The following is a 7,997-nucleotide window of genomic DNA, read 5'->3' on the forward strand; positions in this document are numbered from 1 at the left end:
TCTCCTTTTGCCAACTCTTTTATAATATTCTTTTTCATAATAGAGTTATCTTCCCAATGAAATGATACTTCCTGAGAGTAGAGACTCAATACCACCTTTTTAAATATCTATTCTCCACTGCATCTAGTATGGTGCAAAATACACAGTACGTACTCAATGGATACTTTTCAGTTCATTGATAAAAAAAGATCTGGTTTCCCTCATCTTACTGGAGCCAGCGTTGTTACTGAATCTGGGAAGGCCATTGGATATAAAACAATGGGGTTAGGACTGTGGGGTTCTCCATTCTACACACGAGGGAATTAAAACAATGAAGTCAAGATCAAGCCTTATCCAAGATTATTAAGACAGAACCCCAGATAATAGAGATTTTACTAATTAAAGATAGAGAAACAGCATACCTACTCTAGCATTCTTACCCAGAGTAGGGCACTTTTTTTTTTCTGATAGAGACAATGTAAACATACCATAACACTCATAATACATAAGTCCCACATGCTTTTGCTCTCAATGATTTCCATCTCCGCAACCTCCAATATTAATGTACATTATAATCCAAAGATAAAATAAGGTAGTAAATGGATATATGACTGTAAGCCAAATAGGCTCTCTCTGAAAACCAGAATTCTACTTCCACTCTGAGCATTCTCATTCATATGTTCGTTAGGAGAAATTAAACCAAACACCTCATTTCTCATTTCCTTTTAACCTGTCCTAAGATTGTTCTCCTTTCTCTACTAGAGAAGACCCCCTTGTCAAGGTATACTGTGAAACTATAAACATGCATTTTACCAAATCTCTACTTTTTACTTACTTGGGGGAATATTCACTCTCAAACTTCATCTCTCTAGATAATGTCTGGTTGGTTTCTTTGTTTTAACCTCAAGAGCAAATATTAATCTCCTCATGACACTGGGTCTTCTTTAGGTTTCTACTTTTTTTTTAGGTGCTACAATTAGAAGCCTGCACTTCAATTTTCCAGATACTGCTTCTCTATGGTTTTACCGGAGGGCCCTTCTGCTTCTACCCCCTGTTCTACCAAGGACAGTGCGGGAACATTAATGTTCTCCCTTATCTCCCTTGGATCATCCAACTGCACTTAAGCATCATCTGAGGCAGAAACTTCTCCATTTGCAGGAATGCAAGAGCTACAATGACCCCAATTCTGTTCTGTTTAACTCCGTTAGAACAATGACCTTTATTTGCTCACTCTTAATTTAGTATTCATGTTAAATAAACCAGCACTTGAAGATGAGAAGCACATCCAATTTCTCAGTTGTAAGATAATTTAAACCAAATACTTCAAAAAGCAGCTTAATATCAAAGCCTCTAGAAAGTATACTAGGTCCACCTTTAGGAAAAAATATTGTTTTATTATTTCAACTCTGAAGATGTTACAAAGATGCTAATGCAAATCATAAGGGAAATTCAGAGTGTCATATACATGCAAGGAAAGTTATCTAACACGCTGGCCTCATTAAAATAGGTTTTTCTCAGATATCTTTCTTAAGAAAAAAAAAGGGAGTAAAAAAAATACCAGTTCCAAATTAGAAATGGTATTTAAATTGTGTGCAAACATAGAACAGTAACAGGGAATGGTTAAGAACCAGGATCTCCAAAAAATAGAGCAGAATTTTCTTTTCAATCACTTTAACCATCTAAATAAGCAAGTGATTAATAAAAATATAGTATAATTTATGGGAAATTTCTCAAATTATTCCAATTATCAGTTGCTAACTAATAGTTTCAGTAAGGAGAAAATTCAGTAACAAGTAGAATACCACTCAAGAAAACAACTCTGTAATATAGGGGCAAAGGCGACCTACAATATTTTAGGCATATTTAATCATCAACATTATTATCATCATCTATGACTCACTGAGTGCTTACTATATGCTTATATTGTGTTAAGTATTGACAAGTATCATTTAATCATCACTACAAATTCTAAAACAGATTCTACCATTACTCTCAATTAAGAAGGTACCTCAGACACCAAGATGTTAATTAGTTTGTCCAAAGTTTGTAAATACCAGAGCTGGCAGACAAACCTAAGTCTCTGTGGCTCCAAAGCAGAAATGAGCACACTTACAGGGGTCCTAACCCCTGTAATGCTCTGATAGGAAATAAGGCTTGTGCTAGTAAAGCAAAAGATTTTAAGTCCTAAATCAGAGGTTGGCAAACTTTTTCTACAAAAGGCCAGATCATAAATATTTCAGGCTTGGCAGGCCACAATGTCTCTGTGGCAAGAACTCTTGCTGTTGTATAGCTGATTTAGCCACAGACAATACACAAACAAGCATGCATAATTGTGTTCCAGTCAAACTTCACTTATGGACACAGATATATGAATCTCATACAACTTATACATGCTATGAAATGTTCTTCTTTGATTTTTTTCCATTTAAAATTTTTAAATCACAGGTACTCAATAAATATTCGTTAAAAAAATAAATAAATAAAAACTTTTAAATCATTCTTAGTTCTATGGCGCCTGCATGGCTCAGTCAATTAAGCATCTGCCTTCAGCTCTGGTCATGATCCCGGGGTTCTGAAATCGAGTCCTACATCGGGTTCCATGCTCAGCGGGGAGTATGCCTCTCTCTCTACCCTTCCCCCCTGATCATGCTCTCTCACTCTCTCTCTCACTCTCTTTCTCTCAAATAAATAAATATTTTTTTTTTTAAATCATTCTTAGTTCATAGGCCACACAAAAAACAACCTATGGGGGGCACCTGGGTGGCTCAGTGGGTTAAAACCTCTGCCTTCAGCTCGGGTCATGATCCCAGAGTCCTGGGATCGAGCCCCATATCAGGCTCTCTGCTCTGCGGGGGGCCTGCCTCTGCCTACTTGTGATCTCTCTGTCAAATAAATAAATAAAATATTAAAAAAAAAAAAAAAGCTATGAGCTACATTTGGCCTACTGAGTGAATGCTGCCAACTTCTATACTAAATAATGCAGACAAATAAAAAAATACCTTTTTTCTAAACAGTTCTTTTCATAAATCCTAACTTGTATCCTCCTTTGACATTGTGGGTCTTTTTTTTTTTTTTTTTTTTAAGATTTACTTATTTATTTGTTTAGAGAGACAAGTGTGCTAGCAGGAGTTGGGGGGGGAGGGAGAAAGAGAAAGAATCCTCAAACAGACTCCCTGACGAGCCCAACAGAGGGCTCGATCCAGGACCCTGAGATCATGACCTGAGCCAAAATTAAAAGCCAGGCACCTAACCAACTGAGCCACCCAGGAGCCCCTCTTTTGGTATTTTGAAATGGTACTTTAAAGAAACTCACAAAGTCTCAATAAGTTTGACACCTATCCCAGAATAGCCAAAAATTCCGAAGAATCCAAAACTACAGGAGGGTCTGGATGGCTCAGTTGGTTGAGTGTCTGCCTTCGGCTCAGGTCATGATACCAGGGTCCTGGGATTAAACCCTACATGAACAGGCTCTCTGTTGGGGTAGGGAGCCTGCTTCTCCCTCTCCCTCTACCTGCCACTCCCCCTGCTTGTGTGTGTGCTCTCTCTCACTCACTCTCCATCAAATAAATAAAATCCTAAAAAAAAAAAAAAGAAGAAGAAGAAGGAAAAAATCCAAAGCCATGGGTACTACATATGGATTTCCTGAGGAAAAAAAATCACAAAATCTTCCAAGTAGGAAAAAAAAAAAAAATGGAAGAGGAAAAGATCTAACACATTCTCATCCCTATGTGCATTTTTAAAAATTGATGTTAAAATATTTTAAACAATTTTGTAATGCCATTAATACCTTACATATATAACAAATTTTATAAAGCATTTTCACGTTCTTTCTCTCATCTCATCCTTCACAACTCTGTTAAGAAAGACAATGCAAGCCTTCTCATCTTCATTTTGTACATAAGGAAAATAAGCTCAGAAATGTAAATAAATTGCCCAAAGAGGGAACCATGCCACACAGCTACTAAATGGCAAAACTGCAACCATGACCTGGTTTCAAATCCTCTTGTCTCTTAACTACTTCCATGGACATCAGATTACAAGAGTTGTAACAGGTTACATCCTACAAACTCTCAAGAACATTAGCCATTATCTATATACAACATTACACAATCTTTAAAATACAATATTTAGTTCATGTTTTCCATTTTTCTTCTGCTACCACAGTCTTCTGAAGAAAACAGGTGTTACTCCTTGGCATTTGTTAAATGCATTTACAGTCAACAGTGGACCTATATATACTGTGCAGACAATACACTGTGGCCCAGCTTGGAAAGGAAAAACCCAGCTGAATAAGACATCTAAAGAGAAAACAAGAGAAAGAGAATGGGAGGTGGAGACAAATGTATTGTCATTAAAGTCATCCAGCTGATGACTGGAAAATGATGTGGGGGTTGGGAAAAGAAAATAAAAGAAACAGAACTACTGGAATTTAAACCAACATCAAAGACTCTAATGACAGTTGAACCTGCCTGGCTGCTTCCTAGTCACTCCTAGAAAACAAAACAGTTATATAACCAAGGAAGGTTCTTCCAACTAACATCTCCTCTCTGGCCCACTTACACTTTATCGCCCACCTCAATGTGCACGACCATGCAGTAAACTGGGCCTCCACACCAGCTATGGCTGGACAAGTCTCTGTCCAAAGTGCTGCTTTATTCCATGAACTGCTATAAGGACTACAGTATGAAGATGACTGGTTTGAGCACAGTTCGAAACTCACACCATTCTAGAGACTTGTTCTATAAGGCATCGCCATATATCCAATTTTAGGAATGAAGTAGGCTCCAGATATTCCTGAAAATGGAAATCAGAACACCATAATCCCTCATCTTCACAAATAGCCCTATTTAAAAAGATTTATACCAATGAGTACTTGAAAAACTTTGATGTCATGTGGAAGCAGCAATTAAGCATCTATTTCCTTCACTCTCGAGTCCAAAAAGCAAATATCAAGATTCCGAGTTGGACTTCAAGTTAACCAATAAGAGAACATACATTAATGAATCATAACCATCAGTCCCCAAAAATATTACAGCTCTTATTACTGAATCAAGCTAGCACACTTTCTGGACTCTCATAACCACTGTACTCTAGTACCACATGCTTCTTCTTCCTCCAACAGAAATATGAATATAGACTATGTTTACAAAAGCAACCCGTGTATCAGAAGTTATTTCCATTCAGACTGACTTAAAAAGTCTAAATCTGTGCCAAATAAAACTCTGAAAGAATGGAAAATAAAAGAGATGCTGACAACAATTCGATGTGGCCCAGCTGCCAGTTATCCATGTAGCATCATGCAGTGCCCGAAGCACTTTAAAGCAGATTGCAATTCTGCACGCGAATCAAAATCATAATTATCCAAATTCTATTTCCTAAAAGATAACTATTAAACTGCATCCCAAGCATCCTGCTGTGAGTCCTCTCCCTCCACCTTCTTAAAGCTCCAGCAACAGAAGGTGAAGTTATCAAGGGTCCAGAAGTAGACTAAAGCTAAGAAATCAGGTTTGACTTTCTCTCCCTACAGTTTCTTGCGATCTGATTGCGAAAATCTTTAACATAAATATTTACAAAAGTCAACAAAATGAGAAAGGCACTATAGGGGGTGGCGGGTGAGTTCAGGGCTGGGGGGGGGGGGGGGCACCAAAGTCTCTGGTACCGTCCAATATGCAACGGCAACTTCAGCCAATTAGAAAGATGAGAGGGAAAACTCCAAGGGAGTCCTGCGAGCAGAGACGGTTCGCCCGGCCAGCTCCACGCTCACCAGGAGGCGGGCACCGCGAGGTCGCCTGTGGGCAGCGGAGGGTAACGCTCGAGCGGCGGCTCCTCTGGGAGCGCCGGTGTCCCCAGAGCCCCCACTCGGCCATTCCCTGGGAGTCACGGCTCTTGCCTGACTTGAGCCTCAGGCGCGAAGCACTGCAGCAGGCCAGAAATCCGTCCGAATCCCTGGTCAATCCAGGCCGTGGGGAAACTGGAGATGCGAGCGCGGGAGGCGGTCCGCCCGGAGCGCGGTCCACCCGGGGAGGCTGGAGAAATGAGTCCGGCGGGGATGGGGGTGGGGGTGGTACGGGGGAAACCCGAGATGGTCTTCCAAGAACATTCGATCCGGAACCTTTACTTTAATAAGAATTCTTCTAAAAAGGAAAGCAAGGCCCCCGCAGCCTTCCCTGCGGCGCCTGCCCACGTCACCGGAGCCCCCGGCCCTCCCGCGGCCCCCGCCTTACCGAGCCCCGCGGCCCCGCCGCGCCGCCGCGGCGTCGCTGCGACCCGCTCGCCGCTCCGTGTCTGCCCTCCGCGGGCGCCGGGCCCGACGCCCTCCTCCTCCTCCTCGCCGCCGCCGCCGCCGAGCACCGCCCGCGCCGCCGAGCCTAGCGCCTGGCCGCCGAGGGCAGCCGCGGGGGCTCGGCCGGGAGCCCCCCGCGCCAGCGCCTCATCCCGCCTCGCCGCCCCGTCAGGCTCGGGGGCGGGGACGCCGGGCTCCCGGCCGCGGCCTCAGAGTCCCCACCTCCGACACGACCGCGCTCGCCCTCCCCCGGCTCAGTCGGCCCCGGGGACGCGGTCCTGCGGTGCCCGAGACCCCCACCCCGACGCCTTCGGGCCGCCCCCGCCCCGCTCGCCGGCGCGCGCCCTGCCGGAGCCCGCCGCCGGCCCTGCCTCCGCCTCCTCCGCTCCGCCTCCTCCTGCACCCGCGACGCCCGCAGCGGGGAGAAGAGGCGCGCCGCCGCGGCTGCGGGCACGAGCACGCGCGAGGAGGGCGGGCGGAGCGCGCGCGCGGCCGAGGGCGGCGGGGGCGCGCCCAGGCCTCGCCTGCTGTTGTCCCGCGAGCGCACGTGCATTGCGGGGAGGGGGGTTTGAGGTGGGGGGCAGCGAAGGGAGCGTGGCTAGTCTTCCCCGGGGGCGCGAGGGCCGGCGGGGAGCAGGAAGGGGGCTGAGATGCTTGCTGCCCTGGGGATTCGGGCGTAGTCTGTTGCCTGGGCTCCTGCATTGTGCTGCGGTGCGAAAATAAAAAACCTGCCGCAGCAGCAGGAACACCAGGAAGAGACATCCTCCGAGACTACGGCAGTGGCTCCTCTCCACCCCCAACTGACCCCAGAATACTGTCACCGCGCGGGGGAGGAGAGGGGGCGTTGCCTCAAGTCAGGAAGATCCTCGACGCTCCAGCTCTGGCGCATTTGCTCTAAAACCAGCTCGCATCGGTTATTATGGGGAATCGGAGGCCCGAAAGTTCCTTCAGTTGGTCTCTTCAGAGTTATGGACCAGAAGATTGGAAGTGACATGTCAGGGGAGAGGAAGGACAAGCAAGGGTGAGAGAGTAGTAACCCCGGAGGTGCATGGCTAGACTGAAAAGCGGTTTTGGAGAAAGTGAAGGAGCTCGCAGGGAAGCCCCTGCCTGTGGACGGCCCTGCTCTTGGTTTCCGCCCCCTACACCCCAAATTCCTTTTGTTCAGCCTCCAGAGACTGAGTAGAACATGCACCTGCAATAACCATCTGTGTAACAGAATATATCTTGACATTCTACCGTTCTATTTTCGTTTTCTTTTATATATGTACCTTTCACTTCTGATTCATTTAGTATCTAAATGTTGGGGAGGGGGGCGGTAAGCCTACATAATTTAACTCTTAGTCTTCAGACCTACAGATGCCAGATACCGCATCGTCTAATGTCACTGCAGTGATATGGGTCCACTCAGCATTCAGTCATTTCAGTGAGTGTCATTGAATATAAAACGTGGCCTTGACCGCAATTAGCAGAATTCCAAGGGCATGTCCATGAAACAAGATTTCTACACATCCTGGGGAGAAATTAGGGAGTGAACAGGCTGAATAATCCCACTCTTGCCAGTTTCAGTGTAACCAAAGTTTTCCTTAGGGGCGCCTGGGTGGCTCAGTCAATTAAGTGTCTCACTTAGGCTTTGGTTTTGACCTTGGAGTCCTCGGATTGAGTCACAACCCCAGGTCTGCTTCCCAGATCAGTGGGAAGTCTGCTTGTCCTTCTCCCTCTCGCTCTGCCCCTCCCC

The 7,997-nt window shown here is 45.3% G+C and overlaps 1 protein-coding gene across 3 annotated transcripts in view; it reads right to left on the reverse strand.

The window, feature by feature from the left end:
* The window catches only part of ARHGAP32 (Rho GTPase activating protein 32), a 299,252-nt gene extending 292,654 nt beyond the window's left edge, over positions 1-6,598 (reverse strand). For 2 of the 3 annotated variants that reach the window (XM_059184831.1, XM_059184839.1), the window contains exon 1: positions 6,204-6,598. The gene's annotated coding sequence lies outside the window, so the exon portion shown is untranslated. The remainder of the gene's footprint in view (positions 1-6,203) is intronic. The other variant, XM_059184850.1, reaches the window with a different exon arrangement.
* Between the last annotated feature and the right edge of the window lie 1,399 nt (positions 6,599-7,997).

Source organism: Mustela lutreola, chromosome 1 (genome assembly GCF_030435805.1).
Source record: "Mustela lutreola isolate mMusLut2 chromosome 1, mMusLut2.pri, whole genome shotgun sequence".
NCBI lineage: Eukaryota > Metazoa > Chordata > Mammalia > Carnivora > Mustelidae > Mustela > Mustela lutreola.